Genomic DNA, 19,126 nt, shown 5'->3' with positions numbered 1-19,126 from the left:
ACCTAAGGCTACACTTATAAAAAGTAGCAATGGTATACAATTTGGCTACGCTTTACAGGTGATGCAGTAGCGTTGAAAAACGTAGCTTATTCTGGCAAAAATAGAAGCTGAAAAGCGTAGTCTTTGGTCCTGGACAGCATCACTTGAAAAGCGCATCCTATTCCCAAACGCCAAAAGCGTAGCCCTTGGTGCAGAAAAGCGTAGCCTTTGAGAATAAGTAACGGCCGAATAGGAATCACCCCAAAAAGCGTAGCCGTAGCCCAGAAAGCGTAGCCGTAGCCTATGACTTCATTTTTTTTCACTTTTGGCTACACTTTTCAAGTGTACCTGAATGGGTATTTTTTCTTGTAGTGCATGGAAGATATTAAGAATGTTAGAGAAAAGAAACTAATGGATAGGGAAAAAGAAAGAGAAGAGGAGAGGAAACATAGAGCGAAGATTATGGCAATCAAAGAGAAGGAGTTACAAATTCAAGCGGCAATGAAAGAACAAGAATACAAGCTCAAGCGGCAATGAAAGAACAAGAATTACAAACTCAGAGGTATATTAAAGAAATGGAAATAAATGCAAAAGAAAGGGAAATGGATAGGACGGCCAAGGAAAGGGAAAGGGAAATGGATATACAAATACTTAATGCTGACACGTCTACAATGAGTGAAAAACGACGAGCTCTTCATGAGATTGCATGTGAGAAAATAATCGCCAAGTGGTTTACTTAATGGTTTCTTGTATTCGTAGAGTTATGTAGTATGTTCTTATTTTTATTGCGTATTACTAGTATGTGATATAGTTTGTTTATTATTTCTGATGTAATTTTTTAAATTAGTTTATATTATTGTGCCGTTATTGTTCTTGAAAGTGACCGTTGCAAAACTAGCCGTTGCAAAACTAGCCGTTAAGTAGCCGTTGTAAAACTAGCCGTTGAAGAGTAGGTACTTATTGCAGACACACTTATAAATATCAATTATCAATGACTTTGCAACTCCACTTCAACTCTTGTTTCTAATCTTGAAAGAGAACTAAAAATTACTTTTCTAGATATGGCTAGAAATTTTGATGATATGTTTGATGGTTTCAGTGGCTAAGAGAAGGGGAGGTTGAATCTTAGCCCCCTTTTTGCTTGCTAACACTTGCTGGACTTAGAGGAGACTTTTCTGTTTTTAGCTCGTCCTTAGCCACGAGACTTTTTCATTTTTTTTCGTCACTTGGCACGAGACATTTTTGGATTTTTCTCCTGTGCAGTAGAAATAGAAATGGAGTAGGAGAGAAGGAAGATTACACCCAGATATATCCTGGTTCAGCTACTAAGTGCAGTGCAGCCTACATCCAGTCTCCATCACAACAATGATGGAATTTTACTATAATCAACTTGATTACAAACTGTAAAGTGCTAACCCAACTTACAAGGGGATTCCCACAGAATCATGAAACACAACATAGATGAACAAAGGAACTCTAAGACATCTATGGCTTTTTCTTTTAATTTTGCACTCTCTGCCTTTTTTCGCTCTATGGCTTTTTCATACAAACCTCACTGTTTGCCTTTTTCCATGAGACTCAAGACATGACAAAATTAAACAGAAAAATACTAAATAGAATACATTGAAGGAGAAGAAAATCTGTAAGCTTAGGTAGCTATGAGACTTCTGTGCCTTGCACTCTTACTGCTTTCTCCTTGCTTCAAACCATGGTTGTTCACCCTTTTATAGAGAAGTGAAGCCTTCACAGTTGAAACACAAAACCGAGCTTAGCTTCTTTTCCTCCAAAACAAAATCGGTTCGGCCACAGAGAGAGAAGAGATAACTCATGCAAAACCTAACATGCAAATACCTTTAGTCCTTCCTTGGTCATCACTCTTCATCAATCTGAGCTCTCCATCCTTGGCTTGCTCTCCAAGATGGATTTTTGGCCCTTGATGCTTCATGATGATGATGGCTTCATCTGCTCTAATCTCTGCCTCTTCCATCACTTCGCCACTCTAGCTACTTCCTGTGGTGGTTGAGCAGAATCAGAGACAAGCCATGCCTCCAAGAATCTCACCTTACTGGCCGAATCTTCTTCTTTCTTTTTGAGCATGAAGAGCTCAAGATTACCTCACCAAATCTAACCATATTTGGTAAAAATCTCAGCCACAGCTTATTTTTATTTTAGTATTATTTCTTGCCATCATTGTGATGGTCTTGTAGAGTGTTCTTCCTCCACCTCGGTAGCTCCATTTTGCTTTCTTGGTTTCCTGGTTAATGAACGAAGAAGAGAAAGAGATGGATGAGAGAGAGGAAAGAGAAATTATGAATAGTGGTTAATAAAACAAAAGATAGAGAATAAAAGTGAAACAATTTCCCTTTCTCTTTGCTGACAAGCGTGTAGCCTTGGTGCTTGCAATCAAATCAATTTGTCAATTTCTCTCTCATAGTTCCCATGCAATAAATGATAGTTGAATGTAATTTGAAATCCAACACAAGTTTGAATTTTTTGATCCGTTGAAAGCAATTTTGCTTTCTTTCTTCCACTTGTTTCGGATCATGCATGAGGAATTAGATTGGGCTTAGTTGTTTCAATCATTTAATTCTGACCCAATAGTAACATTTGCTTTCCTTATAAAATTTTTGGAACATGCACAAAGCAAATAGGAAAGTATTTTCAACTTGGACTTGTAACCTTAATAGATTAAATTTGGCCCAAGTAACATAAAGAATCAATTAAGCCATATTCATCATATATTATCAAAACCAAAGGCTGAATGTAATTGGGCTTGCACCAGAAATATGTTTTTCGGCCCAATATTAAAACCTGTAACACAATTATTTAATCAATATATGTTAAATGAAAATGAGATTAATAATTTTGTAATTAATTATTTTTAATAATGTTTAGTCATCACAAATATTAATTTAGAGTTTTCCAAACTCATCAATCTCCCCCTTGATGACAAACATTATTAAAATTGAAATGGAAAGAAATTTTAAGATTGAGTAAATAATACTCCCTTTGAATTTGAATTTCTCCCCCTTTCAAATTGTCACATGGCTCCCCCTCAATATATGTCATTTTTATTAAGGGAAGCACTAACCTGTAACAATTTAATCAAGCTTCAAGTAACAATGTTATTCAACATATAATTTTTGAAATGTTGAATGCTTGATTTATGAGCAGAGTTTGGTGATATACAAAACTCATTTGTTATCAATAATTTGATTATCTGCTCAAACACACAAAATAATCAATCAAAATATCTTTGAAAAATAAGTTGTTGTTCAATCTGTTTTAAAAACATTTTCCAATCAACAAATCAGAGCAACACAGTTATGGTAGGAAAACATTTTAATCATGGCATGATCATTTCAATCACAGCAACTTTCAAAGATTTAATTTCCATATTAATGCTTAAAGGAACTGCCAAAAAATAATGTATTCAGCAAGCATGTTTACCAAGATAAATCAAAAGTATATTCCTAATCCAAAGCATATTCATCAAGGTAAATCAATTGCCTCCACAAATGCATATTTCTAATCAAACATCAGCAGGCACAGTACTAAAACAAATGCATTACAATGTATAACAGGGGTGATCATAAATCCAAACACAAGGATTTCATCCCCTGTTTTTATAATTTCAATTTTCAGCACTTTCTCCCCCTTTTTTCATCAAGGGATACTGCAAAATAAATGAAAACAACATACAAAAGGCAGAATATTTATTTTTCACCAAACCACAATGGTCCAGTCAGCACACATGCATTTGAGCAAATGACAATCAAAGCTCAACTCGAATTAATCCACTAACACAAAGTACTCAAAACAGAGCCAGATCAAAGCACAAAACAGAGCAAAACAAGTCTGTAAAATAGTGCAACAAATCAATGAAACATAACAGTTTCAATTCAGCCTTTTTTTGTCATCAAGAAGGGACCCTGCAAAAAAATGAGGAAAAAACAATGCAGTCCATACTAATTCAAGACAAGTGAAAAATAGTTCCTAGAATCAAGGTGTGAGGGAAGGATAAAAATTTAATTTGACAACTTCCCAAAAGTATAATTTAAAAAAATGAGGAACGGGTCAGAGTGAGGTTAAAGAGATTTGGTGGGACCCAAAATAATTAACTTCAGTTCAGTCTCCCCCTGTATCATAGCCCGTTCAACACATCCTGAAATTTGTCTCCTGCTTTCCTACGAGACAAAATCGAACAGAATCAGAATTTCACAAATTCTCAACAGAACTTAAATCAAACATTCCCAAGGTTTTTCTTAGTGAACAGAATCTGTCTTCATAGAGGGGTTTTGTAAAAATATCAGCAAGTTGATCTTCAGATTTTACAAATTGAATATCAATAGTACCCTTTTGCACATGTTCTCTAATAAAATGATATTTAATCTCAATGTGCTTTGTTCTTAAGTGCAAAACAGGATTTTTTGAAATACTTATGGCACTCATGTTATCACAAAATAATGGTATACTATTGATCTTTAATTTGTAATCTTCCAACTGCGTTTTTAACCAAATTAATTGTGAGCAACACGCAGAAGCGGATATGTATTCAGCTTCAGCTGTGGATAAAGCTACTGTGGCTTGTTTCTTGCTTGACCACATGTTGAGTGAGCTTCCAAGGAAGCAACACATGCCAGAGGTGCCCCTTCTATCCACTCTATCTCCCGTATAATCTGCATTACAAAACCCTATTGCACAAAAATCATCAGATTTTGGATACCATAAACCATAATCACATGTTCCCTTAATGTATCTAATGATGCGCTTAACAGCCGAAAAATGAGATTCTTTTGGGTGAGATTGAAATCTTGAACATACACCCACACTTTGAACAATATCCGGTCTAGAGGATGTAAGATACATTAGTGAACCAATCATTCCCCTATACCATGTTTCATCCACATCTTTGCCATCATCATCTTTTTCAAGTTTATTGTTTGGATGCATTGGTGTTCCCATTGGTTTAGAATTTTCTAGGCCAAACTTTTTGATACGTTCTTTTGCATACTTTCCTTGGTGAATAAAAGTACCACTAGGAGTTTGTTTAATTTGGAGGCCAAGAAAGAAAGTAAGCTCTCCCATTAAACTCATCTCAAACTCACTAGTCATGAGTTTTCCAAACTCTTCACACAAGGACTCATTGGCCGAACCAAACACAATGTCATCAACATAAACTTGAACTAGAAGAATATCATCATTAGATGCTTTAATAAATAAAGTTGTGTATGTGGTACCCCTTTGAAATTGATTTTCTAATAGGAAGGCACTAAGCCTTTCATACCAAGCTCTTGGAGCTTGCCTAAGGCCATAAAGAGCCTTTGAGAGTTTAAAAACATGATTTGGAAAATCTTTATGTTCAAAACCGGGGGGTTGAGCCACATACACTTCTCTATCAATAAAGCCATTAAGGAAAGCACATTTGACATCCATTTGAAACATTTTGAAACCCTTATGGGCAGCATAGGCAAGAAGCAACCTAATTGCTTCCATTCTAGCTACCGGAGCAAAAGACTCATCAAAATCTATACCCTCTTCTTGATCATAACCTTGGGCCACTAATCTAGCCTTGTTACGAACAACTTGTCCATCCTCACCAAGTTTATTTTTGAATACCCACTTAGTACCCGTTACCTTCTTACCATTCGGATGAGGTACTAAAGTCCAAACCTTATTCTTGTCAAATTGAGCAAGCTCCTCTTGCATGGTCTTGACGCATGATGGATCTTCAAGAGCTTGTTTGACATTGTTGGGCTCCATTTGTGACAAGAGAGCAAAGTTGCTAGGTTCGGTTTGCCTTTTGGTGGAGGATCTTGTTGTTACACCTTGAGAGGGATCACCAATGATGAAGTCATGAGGATAATCCTTCATAGACTTCCATTCTCTAGGCTTTCGGACAGGTGTAGAGCTTTGATGAACTTCTGGTGGTCTCACTGTTTCAGTTGCTTGTGCCTGCTCAGGAGACAAAATGAAAATGTCTCCTCCAATCTGACGAGACAAAACTGGACTGGCAAATTCTTCATTTTGTACAAATTTGGGATTTTCTTTGCTTGTTCCAGCTTTTTCACCATCTGAATTATTATCTATCACAGTACTGGAAATTAAGTTAGAATCACAAAAAGTAACATGTATGGATTCCTCTATGGTTCTATGCTCTTTGAGATAAACTCTATAGGCCTTGCTTGTGGTGGAATATCCAACAAACATTCCTTCATAGGATTTTGGATCAAATTTTCCAAGGTTTTCCTTATTGTTAAGTACAAAGCATTTGCATCCAAAAACATGAAAGTACTTAAGATTTGGAGGGGTTCCTTTCCATAGCTCATAAGGGATTTTCTTTAACCCTTTTTCTAATTATTGTTCTATTCAAAATATAACATACTGTATTTACAGCTTCAGCCCATAGAAATTTAGGAACTTCATTCTCACATAACATAGCCCTAGTCATTTCTTGAAGGCTTCTATTCCTTCTTTCAACAACCCCATTTTGTTGAGGTGTTCTAGGGCATGAAAAATTATGAGAAATTCCAAAGTCATCACAGAATTTTTTAAAGTCTTGGTTTTCAAATTCTCTTCCGTGATCACTTCTCAAATGAGTTACTTTTAAATCTTTTTCATTTTGAATTTTCTTGCAAAGGGTTGAAAAAGCATGGAAAGCATCATTTTTATGAGCAAGAAAAAGTACCCAACCAAATCTAGAGTAATCATCTACCACCACAAGACCATAGTGTTTACCTCCTAAACTTTGAGTTCTAGTAGGACCAAAAAGATCAATATATAACATCTCCAATGGCCTTTTGGTTGAGATTCCATCTTTTGATTTAAAATAGGATTTTACTTGTTTGCCCAATTGGCAAGCATCACAAGTAAGATCCTTATCAAACTTGATGTTTGGAATTCCTCTAACCAAATTCTTTTTGACTAGCTTAGAAATTTGGTACATGCTAGCATGACCCAACTTTCTATGCCAAAGCCATTTTTCAGATTCAAGAGATGTAAAGCATGTTACATTTTGTTCCTTTAAATCCTCAAGAGTTAATCCATACACATTGTTGCATCTTTTAGCTTCAAATAGAACATTCCCAGTTTTCTCACAAACAACTAAACAAACGGACTTCTTAAAAATAACTTCAAAACCCAAATCACATAATTGACTAACACTAAGTAAATTATGTTTCAAGCCATTGACAAGAAGAACATCATTTATACAAGATGAAAAGTTTTTACCAACTTTTTCAATGGCCACTATCTTTCCTTTTCCATTATCACCAAAAGTGACAAGTCCTCCATCATATTCATCAAGCTTTATGAAGAAGGTTGTCTTTTCGGTCATATGCCTAGAGCATCCGCTGTCCATATACCACATATTTTCCTTCCTCTTGGATGCTAGGCATACCTACAAAATAAGCTCAAGTGACCTTAGGTATCCAAATTTTCTTGGATCCTTTCATGTTAAACCATCTCTTATGTCCCAAATCATTGTAATAAAAAACAACCTTGTAAACTTTATCACCGATCATTCTTTCACCAAAGAAACATTGAACGGGAAAATGACCACTTCGGTTACACAATCTACAAAACCTTGGAGTTGCTGTTTTGTTAAAGTAGGTGGGATCTTGAAACCTTGTGTCATTGGATGAATAAGCTTTATCTTTAAAGGAAGGTTTCTTGTCAGATTTATAAAATCCCAAACCAGCTTTATCAAAGAGTGGTTTTTGACTAGCCAAAATTTGACTTAGATTTTCAGAACTTTGAGTAAATTTAGCTAAGTCATTTTCAAGATTTTTAACCTTTTCCAGCAACTCTTCATTTTCTTTAAAACAGTTTACATATGCAACTACTGAGTGATCACTTTCACAACTTCTAAGTTGGGCTTTGAACTGCTTATTTTCTTCCACAAGATCACAGGCAGTTTCGGCCTCCCTTAGCTTTTCTTTGAGAAAATCATTTTCAGCTTTAAGAATGAAAATTTGTTGTTCAAGATCTTGATTATCAGTCAGAAAACATCTTATTTTTCAGAAAGGTGATCTATCATGAGATGAAGGTCTTCAGTGTCAGGGTTTTGAAAAGGTACCTGATCTACATGATTTGCCATGAAACAAGGCTGTGACTTAGTTTCAGATTCTTTATCACTGTCCGAGTCATTTTCTAAGTCTTCCCATGATGCCATCAGACCCTTCTTCTTTCCTCCTTTTTTCTTCTCCTCCCTTTTCAACTTGGGACAATCAGATTTGTAATGCCCCATTTCCTTGCAATTGAAACAAGTCACTTTGCTAAGGTCTTTCTTCATTTTCCTTGAGCTGCCGCCTTTTCCTTTGAACTTCATCATTTTCCTGAATTTTTTGGCAAACAACACAAATTCATTTTCAGAGGAGTTATCACTGGATTCATCATCCAGAGGGTTAGTTACAGAAGAAAATGTAATTCCTTTCTTTTTTGACTCTTTTTTCAAATAAGTGTTTTCAAAAGCAAGAAGGTTTCCTCTCAAATCATCAAGTGTCATGGAATCAAGATTACTGCTCTCAGAAATGATTAAAGCTTTTGTTTCCCACTCTTTAGTGAGACATCTCAGCACCCTTCTCACAAGCACAGAATCAGAATGTGTTACTCCCAAAGCATCCAAGCCAACAGTGATAGTGTTGAACCGTTTGAACAGTTCATTAATGGATTCTCCTTCCGTCATTGTAAACATTTCATATTCCCTGTTTAACATGTCTATCTGAGTCTTCTTCACAATGGTGGTTCCTTCATAAGTGATTTGTAATTTATCCCAGATTTCCTTTGCTGTTGTGCATCGTGATACCCGTCGGTAATCCTCGAAGCTAATAGCACAATTGAGTAGATTTATGGCCTTGGCATTTAGCTCCACTTTCTTCCTATCTTCTTCGGTCCAGCTTGCTTCTGGTTTAAGAGTGACTACTCCTTCAGCACTTGTGTTAGTAGGAAACTGTGGTCCTTCTAGGATGATCTTCCAAAGCCTGTAGTCTACTGCTTGCACAAAGATCTTCATTCTCTCCTTCTAATAAGTATAGTTTTTTCCATTGAAAAGAGGTGGCCTGTTGCTTGACTGCCCTTCTGTGAGATTGTATGATGCTAGATTCGAGCCACTACTTTCTGCCATGAGGATCTTTTCTCCAAGCTGCAAAGCTTGATCTCTTTGAGACCAAGCTCTGATACCAAGTGATGGTTTCAGTGGCTAAGAGAAAGGGGGGTTGAATCTTAGCCCCCTTTTTGCTTGCTAACACTTGCTGGACTTAGAGGAGACTTTTCTGTTTTTAGCTCGTCCCTAGCCACGAGACTTGTTCATTTTGTCTCGTCACTTGGCACGAGACATTTTTGGATTTTGCTCCTGTACAGTAGAAACAGAAATGGAGTAGGAGAGAAGGAAGATTACACCCAGATATATCCTGGTTCAGCTGCTAAGTGTAGTGCAGCCTACATCCAGTCTCCATCACAACAATGATGGAATTTCACTATAATCAACTTGATTACAAACTGTAAAGTGCTAACCTAACTTACAAGGGGATTCCCACAGAATCATGAAACACAACATAGATGAACAAAGGAACTCTAAGACATCTATGGCTTTTTCTTTTAATTTTGCACTCTTTGCCTATTTTTGCTCTATGGCTTTTTCATACAAACCTCAATGTTTGCCTTTTTCCATGAGACTCAAGACATGACAAAATTAAACAGAAAAATACTAAACAGAATACATTGAAGGAGAAGAAAATCTGTAAGCTTAGGTAGCTGTGAGACTTCTGTGCCTTGCACTCTTACTGCTTTCTCCTTGCTTCAAACCATGGTTGTTCACCCTTTTATAGAGAAGTGAAGCCTTCACAGTTGAAACACAAAACCGAGCTTAGCTTCTTTTCCTCCAAAACAAAACCGGTTCGGCCATAGAGAGAGAAGAGATAACTCATGCAAAATCCAACATGCAAATACCTCTAGTCATTCCTTGGTAATCACTCTTCATCAATCTGAGCTCTCCATCCTTGGCTTGCTCTCCAAGATGGATTTCTGGCCCTTGATGCTTCATGATGATGATGGCTTCATCTGCTCTAATCTTTGCCTCTTCCATCACTTCACCACTCTAGCTACTTCCTGTGGTGGTTGAGCAGAATCAGAGACAAGCCATGCTTCCAAGAATCTCACCTTGCTGGCCGAATCTTCTTCTTCCTTTTTGAGCATGAAGAGCTCAAGATTACCTCACCAAATCTAACCATATTTGGTGAAAATCTCAGCCACAGCTTATTTTTATTTTAGTATTATTTCTTGCCATCATTGTGATGGTCTTGTAGAATGTTCTTCCTCCACCTCGGTAGCTCCATTTTGCTTTCATGGTTTACTGGTTAATGACCGAAGAAGAGAAAGAGATGGATGAGAGAGAGGAAAGAGAAATTATGAATAGTGGTTAATGAAACAAAAGATAGAGAATAAAAGTGAAACAATTTCCCTTTCTCTTTGCTGACAAGCGTGTAGCCTTGGTGCTTGCAATCAAATCAATTTGTCAATTTCTCTCTCATAGTTCCCATGCAACAAATGATAGTTGAATGTAATTTGAAATCCAACACAAGTTTGAATTTTTGGATCCGTTGAAAGCAATTTTGCTTTCTTTCTTCCACTTGTGTCGGATCATGCATGAGGAATTAGATTGGGCTTAGTTTTTTCAATCATTTAATTCTGGCCCAATAGTAACATTTGCTTTCCTTATAAATTTTTTGGAACATGCACAAAGCAAATAGGAAAGCATTTTCAACTTGGACTTGTAACCTTAATAGATTAAATTTGGCCCAAGTAACATAAAGAATCAATTCAACCATATTCATCATATATTATCAAAACCAAAGGCTGAATGTAATTGGGCTTGCACCAGAAATTTGTTTTTCGGCTCAATATTAAAACTTGCAACACAATTATTTAATCAATATATGTTAAATGAAAATCAGATTAATAATTTTGTAATTAATTATTTTTAATAATGTTTAGTCATCACAAATATTAATTTAGAGTTTTTCAAACTCATCAATGTTTAATGAGGCTTTGTATGGCAAAAGAAGACGGCAAGATAACACAGTCATAGATAATTGGATCGATGAGTATTTAATCGAAGATTCAGAAGAAAAAGATATCGATAGAAGCTCTATCCCAACTCCTTATAGATGGATCAACAGAGATCGAGAACCAGGACATGATGGCCTTTTCAAAGATTACTTTGCAGATGAATCGGTGTATAATGCTGACATTTTTCGATGGAGATTTCGAATGAGAAGACATGTGTTCCTTCGAATAGTAAACACTCTCTCAAACTCTATCCATATTTCCAACAGAGGGTTGATACAACTGGAAGAAGAGGCTTGTCACCACTCCAAAAATGTACTAATATGATACAGATGTTAGCATATGGCATAGCATCTGATGCTGTAATGATTATGTGCGCATAGGCTAGAGCACTACAATTGAAATCTTGGAAAATTTTGTTGAAGATGTCATTTCGGTGTTCGATGTAATACCCGGTCTAACAGAAATTAATTGAATAATAAGTTAAGTAGGAGAGAATATGGTTGGAAGATTTGGAATTGGAATTTGATGATTTAAATATGATATTTGAATTCAGTGAATTTTTCCGAGTTGGAAGACATAGTTTTCTGCGTAAAAGCACGCATTAGAATTTTGACCGGCAGTACCGGCTGAGACCTGTCTGGTACTGCAGCTGAGAAAATTGATTATGAGGAAATAAGATTAAGAAATGAGGAATTATAATTAGGGGAGGTAGAAATATTTAAAGTGCGATTTAGAGCGCTAATCTTAAAGGTTTTGGTCCAAAATTGGGCCAACGGACAAAAATAAGTGAATTGGGCCTAAGTGGGCCCAAGACCCAACATATATAAACATTAGTTATGAGCATTTCAGCTCATTTTACCTTAAAAGAGAGGTTGGGGCGCTGAAATAGAGAAGAGAGAAGAGAAAAGAGAAAACCTAACTCTCTTTGATCTTCAAACCACCATAACTTGAGCTACGGAGCTCCGATTGACGAGCCGTTTGTGGCCACGCATCGCTCTTCTCATTCTCTACAATTCTATCTAAGTTTTGTGGTGAGTAATCCACTGTTCTCTGCCCAGGTTTTATTTTCCTCTTCAAATTCGAATTTGATTTGGGTTTTGAGGAAACCTTGTGATTTTGGTTATTTAGGAGTGCTCTAGTATGAGCCATGGGTGATATTCATCACAAACTTCAGTGGGTTAAGGTAAGAAACCCTCCAACCCTTGTGATTTGTCACTTTTATGAGCCCTAGGTTGATGTATGTATGTGATATTGGTTATGTTAGTGTATTTGATGCTTTTGGTGCACAATTGAGAGATTGATGTTTCTTGAGGAGCTTTGGTGAGGCTTGGAACTAGGGTTGGTGGAGACTTCCAAAGAAGAGGCTCAATTGGTTTGGTTACAAGAGGTACGGTTTAAGTTTCATTTAAGTACCGTGTGGTGTGATGAAAATTCCTAGGCTAGATGCCCCTAGGATTAAGTTTAGATTGTGTAAATGGTTGGTGCTAATATGCATAGTTGGTATGTAATGTGAATTGATGATTGGGTTGAGAATTGTGTGGCCTTGTATGCTTGGTGTATTGAAAATTTAATGTATTGGGTAATGAGTATTAATTTGTGGTTTATGCATTTAAATTGGGAAATTGGACCGGAAGCCGTAAATTTTGGGCCGGAGGCCGGAAAGAGGTAAGGAAGGTAAGTTGATGTGTGCATTGTATGATGACACAAGTGATTGGATGAATTTCAGATAATGAATATATGAATGATTGGGTTGGTTATTGAATAATGAGGTTTGAGGAGTTGAAGTGTGGAAATTGGTAATTTTGGGTGAAATTGTATAGATGAGGTATGTTTGATTTTGGTTGAGATATATTATGTGGTCATATATGTGAGTATGATTATTGATGCCTTGATGGTATGATAATGCATGAGAGATATGTATGTTGTGATATATGCTTGAGGAATGATTAAGGTTGATTTGGGGGTGAAACCACGTGATGGTGAGTATGATATTGATTATGTATAATGATGGTTGATTGGAAATAGTATTGTTGGAAATTGGGATGAGGAAGGATGTATGACATGTTGATATGTTTGTAATTTAGCCATTTGTTTGAAATGGGTAAAAATGGTTATATGGCGGTTTTGTGAATCGTGGTAAAGTGTTAATGTATGTGTTGAGGAGGCTTGATGTTGATTTTGGTATATTTTGATTGGTTTCAAAAAGGGTTGAAATTGGCATGTTTTGGTTGATTTTGAAAAGAGTTGAAAATGACTTGTTTTGAAAATGGCACTTTGTGATTTTGTATGAAAAACATGGTTTTTGGGCATACTTTGACGAGACATAACTTGGACTACGGATCTCTGTTTTGTACCAAATTTAATTAGAAATGAAATTAGATCCGGAATGTCCATGTCGTTCGAAGAACGGGTGAAAAACGATTTAAAATGAGAAAGTTATGTCTGTTGAAAGATTGGGGGTTGAATCTGTGAATTCTGCAGCTTTTAACATAGAAAATTTTTAGCAGAATGACCCCTCGCGCGTAGGCGCACTTGGCGCGTACGCGCTGTTCTTTCAGAAAACGTCATCCACGTGTGCGTGTGGTGTGCGCGGGCGCGCCGATGTGCTGCACCCAAAGCCCAGCCATTTTCCAGAGGGTTGTACCTGAACTGTGCCTGTTTTGTGCCTGGGGCACGAGGGCACCCACGCGTTCGCGTGGTGGACGCGTGCGCGTCGCTTGGGTATTTTCAATCCACGCGTTAGCGTGCATGACGTATATGCACCGATGAATTTTGTGGCCATCCACGCGTGCGCGTGGAGTACGCGTATGCGTGGCCCTGTTTTCATGCCAAAGTTGATATTTGAGTTTTAAAATCCAAATCTCATACTTTTAAGCCTCCGATCTCACTCCTTATGTAAAATCATTATGATATGCTTAGTAATGAGAAAGGAGCTAGGGGATGTGGTAACTTACGAGTGAAGCAAGGGGAAAAGTTATGATCAATAATGATCAACGATGATTATATGAGATATGGAGGATGACGGTAGAAGTACCGTGTATGCCATGAGCCGAAGGGCTATATTTATTGAGAAATGGCTGGTTCTTGATTGAACCATGAGCCGGATGGCTGAGTTATTGCCGGGTCACGACAAAGCCATTATTGATTATGGCTGAGTATAAATGCATATATGATTAATGAATGAATGTGTTAAATGGATAATAGTTGAAAATGTTGAAATGTGATGTGTAACCCCGGGTAGTAGGCAGTGGCGTTGTCCACTTGCTCCGGGTATGAGATGGAAAAGGATGTTTATGATAAATGAGTTAATTATGGAGTTTTGAATGAATGTAACTCTGATACCTGGGTAGTAGTAAGGGTTGGGGTTCGTCCCACTTGCTCCAGGTTAATGTTTGAGATTTGATAACAATGAGGATTATAATATGAATTGAGATTGAATGAATATATGTTTGAGATACCTGGGCAGTAGCAAGGGTTGTGGTTCATCCCACTTGCTCCATGTCAGAGATTGTGACGCCTGGGTAGTAGCGGCAGTAGTGGTGAATCCACTCGCTCCAGGTTGAGCTTTTAAACACCCGCCTGGGTAGTAGCCACAGTAGTGGTTGTTCCACTGGCTCTGGGTTGAGCGGGTAGTAGCAAAGGGGTTGTAGCTCAAACCTACTTGCTCCACAAGTGGTGTTTCTGTCCAATGGTTAGCTACCAGGACATGTCGGGTTGGCTATATAACCGACAGATGATATCATCAGCCATAGGGCAGGCATACATCATTTGCATATGTTTGAATTGTTTGGGTTTACCCATTTGTTTTGGATTTCTATATCATATATGCTATGTTACCTGATTATGTGCTACTTGTTCTACTTGTACCTTATTTGTGTATTACTTGTCTGTATTGCTTGTGTTTGTACAACTGAGAGATCCCTCATGTTGGTGTCGGTGGATGTTGAGGGTTGTTCTTGATGAGATGAATTGATGATGCGATTGCATGATGATGATGATTTTTTGTATGAGATAATTTGAGCCCCCTAGGTAGACGCAGTGATGTGATTTCACTAGCTCCAGGCGAGGGTATGATGTATTGATATAGAGTTGTTGAGGCAGAACAACTGGTGATGGTTTTGCTTATGATTCTGAGTCTAATTCGTGGAAGAATCAGCGAGTTGGGAAACATGTGTAACGTGAACTAGATTTAGTATCCCCTTACGACAGATGCCTATTTATGGATTAGTGAGAATCTAGGCTGGATACTTGGTGAAAAGGAGTTTAGGATGCTTAGTGGATTTTTATTGCAGTGCATTGTATTTATTTGGCACTTTTACCGTACTGGAAACCCATGGGCCCGGGGTTCTCATTCCGTATATATCTCTTGTTTTTCAGATACAGGTCCAGGTGCTCAGAAGTGAGCTATGGTTCGTCTGAGAGACGGCGAAGATCTTTATTTTCTCTACTTTGTGTTTTGCTTAGAATCTCTCCATCTTTGTTTTGAAAAGATTATATTATGTATTGAACTCTTTTGAACTTGCCTATAGAGGCTCTCGTGTTTCCTTTGGGAGAGATTAGGATATACTGTTGTCAACTACTTTCATATTGTACCCTAGCCGGCCTAAACTTCGCGGGTCGCGACTAGTGGCTATTTACTTATGTTATATATATCTATCTGTTATCTATCTCTTAATCTCCTTTATGCCTTGTCCGTATATCGCTTTCGGCTTCACGTTTTATCTTTTCGTTGTCGAAACGTGAGTGATACGTCTTCGCGATTTTATTTCTACTCTTTTCAGGCTTCTCGATTAATACTCCTTTCAAAATTACCTATATTTATATATTAAAAATCCACCCGAGAGTCGTACCACCGTAATATCATTGACTTATGACTCGAGCATAAGGATTTGAATATTAAGGTGTTACATTCGAGGATGAATACTTGTGAAAACCAAATCCAAATGACATACGACGCCTAGTACAAATGGCGGAGGGTCGTGGCTTTTCTGGCATGTTGGGTAGCATTGATTGCATGTATTGGCAATGGAAAAATTGTCCAAAGGCGTGGAAAGGTATGTACATGAGTGGTTATTGTGGGGTTGCAACCATAATACTTGAGGTTGTAGCATCTTCAGACCTTTGGATATGGAATGCGTTCTTTGGAGTTTCTGGTTCAAATAACGATATCAACGTATTAGATCGTTCTCTAGTGTTCGATGATATTCTAAATGACCGTGCTCCAGAGGTAAATTATACTATTAATGGTAATAATTATACTATGAGGTACTATTTAGCAGATGGTATTTATCTTGAATGGGCCACATTTGTCAAATCAATATCAAAGGCACAAGGGGAGAAACGCAAGTTATTTGCACAATACCAAGAAGGGCAAAAAGAAAGATGTGAAACGAGCATTCAGAGTGTTGCAAGCACACTTTGCAATTATACGTGGTCCAGCTCGCTTTTGGAAAAAGAAGAAGCTTGCTAACAAAATGAGAGCTTGTATTATATTGCATAATATGATTGTTGAGGATGAAAGAGACACTTATGCAGGAAATTTTGCTCAAGGTTTAGAGTATGGTGATGTCAAAAATGGCTTATCACAACCTCAGCTGGGAAAAGAAGGTTTTGCACCATATCATCAATTTCTCCAAAGAAATGCCCAACTTCAAAATAGGCAGCAGCATAGACAATTAAAAGAGGACTTGATTGAACACATATGGCGATTTCACAATGCTTATCTTCAACTATAGAGCTTAATTATGTTTTTCTTTGTATTAAGTAATTTTACAAATTAGTGTAATCCCGAATTATATATTGTGTATTATTGTTATATATGAATTTATTTAATATTAATATCTTTTAATAGTGAATTATTTTTAAATTTATAAATTTAAATTATATTATTGAAAAAAATTAATTATATTAACTTTAAATATTTTAATTTATTAATTAAGTAAAACCACAATAGGGACTAAAATTAGTTCCTCCTAATGGAGAAGAGAGAGATGCTTTGAGTTTCTATTTACTGTTTATGATGCAAAAGTTGATGTAGAGTTACTTTTATGATAGGTGGGCTATAAATAGGAATTGGGATGAGTTTCCTACTGGAGATGGCCTAATTATATTTATGTTAATTAGTTATTAAAGATAATGTTGGGCCTGGTATGATTTTTTTTTTCTTCTTTGAACTTTTTGAATGTACACTCTCTCTCCCTATATCACAGTAACAACTAAAAAGAAAATTTTTGAACCAATAAATTTAAGTTAAAGTTAATATAAAAAGAAATCTAAGCTAATAATTTTTCTTCCAACTCATGTTACTTGAAAAAGAAAATTCAATTAATTACTTTTATTTACATAATAAATATCATTTGAAAAATTAATTTTTACACACAAAAATTTATTAATATTTATTTTAAATTAAATTAATGAATGTATAATATATATTGGAAAGTTTATCATCCTTCTTTAACACACCTCTCAAAGAGAAACTAATCGTATAGTTTTGTTAAATCCGTTCAGACATACTTTTTTCGTTTAATAAAATAACAAATATTAAATATTCACTCAATAACATAGTTTATTCATTGTAAAATTTTAATAATTTAATTATAGATAATAGGTTGCATCTAAAATGTTCCACTGGAGTATTTAATATTTTTTTAGACAATTTTTTTTGGAATATCAATTATTAAAAGATTTTTCTTTTTTTAGTATTTGAAATTTTCTTTTAATTATTTCTTATGAACAACTGTAAATAGATATTTTAATGCAAACAAAATAACAAAATAGCGTCTACATAATATCGAAAAAATAACTATGTTTTCTTATATTTTTTTGGTGTCTACCATGTTTAATTTTGGGTGCACATATTTTTAGTGAGTTTAATTTTGATATATTGATGGTGTAAAAATGTGTTTTACACAATCGTATAATTATATTTAGTTTTTTGGATGACAATTCACACTGTATAAAAAATAATTATTTTTGTTAATGTAGTGTTACGTCATTAGATGTAGATATAAAATTATTTTATACTAACACTGCAATAAAATTAAATTTATTTTTAATTTCCCTTTATAACAAAAAGCAAAGTCTCTTGTTACAATTTTCATTCTTAAAAAAAAATCAACTCTCCCAAAACATATATTCTCTCTTTCTATACTATAAAAATGGCAGTATTACAAATGCTGTTTCAACATCAATATGTTTTAAACAATTAAATATAATTTTTTTGTTTTATTAATTAAAAAATAATTTAAATATATAAATAATTAATAACAAACTATTTTTATAAGATGTGAAGAATATATGGTGTTTGAATAATATTTTTTTATAAATATATATGTACACAGAATAATATTGATAGATATATTGATATAATATTTAAATTAAATATATATAAATATTATCGTTAATTTAAATATATGTAAATACGTAAAGTTGAATTTTTTTGTTGATTAAAATATGTAGATACATTTTTATCTTTGTGAAACTGAATATATCTAAGTCATAAAAAAATATATATATTAAAATAAATAAATATTAATAAATTTTTGTATGTAAAAGTTAAATATTTTTAGAGAGAGAACGTACATTCAAAAAATCCAAAGATAAAAAATTATACAAGACCCAATATTATCTTTAATAATTAATTAATATAAATACAATTAATCTACTTAATCAATACATCATTCACATACTGCAAAAGACAAAATGTACTATATTTTATCTGCAATATGTCAAATCTTATCTCTTTAACTATTCTCTTTTTAAATACTTATCATATTATCTTTTTAATAACACAAACATATAAATGTAGAAAAATCTTTCTTTTTACATTATAGAATTCATCTTAAAATTATATAAAATAAAAGAGTTTAACTCTTATATATTAATAATATGATTTTTTTTCTTTAACTGAATCAAATTCTTTTCTTTTACTGAATCAACTTTAAAGCACGGGGACATACAGAGCAACATTCTTTTTTCTTTGTTCGGAACTTTCACACTAATTTTGTTTAGAAGAAATCATGAGCTTGACTTTGGAGGTTTTAACTTTGGGTGTTTGGAGCCATAATGATCAACAAGTTGG

Source organism: Arachis hypogaea, chromosome 2, assembly GCF_003086295.3.
Source record: "Arachis hypogaea cultivar Tifrunner chromosome 2, arahy.Tifrunner.gnm2.J5K5, whole genome shotgun sequence".
In the NCBI taxonomy this organism is placed as follows: Eukaryota; Viridiplantae; Streptophyta; class Magnoliopsida; order Fabales; family Fabaceae; genus Arachis; species Arachis hypogaea.
Note: the sequence above shows the minus strand (reverse complement) of the source record.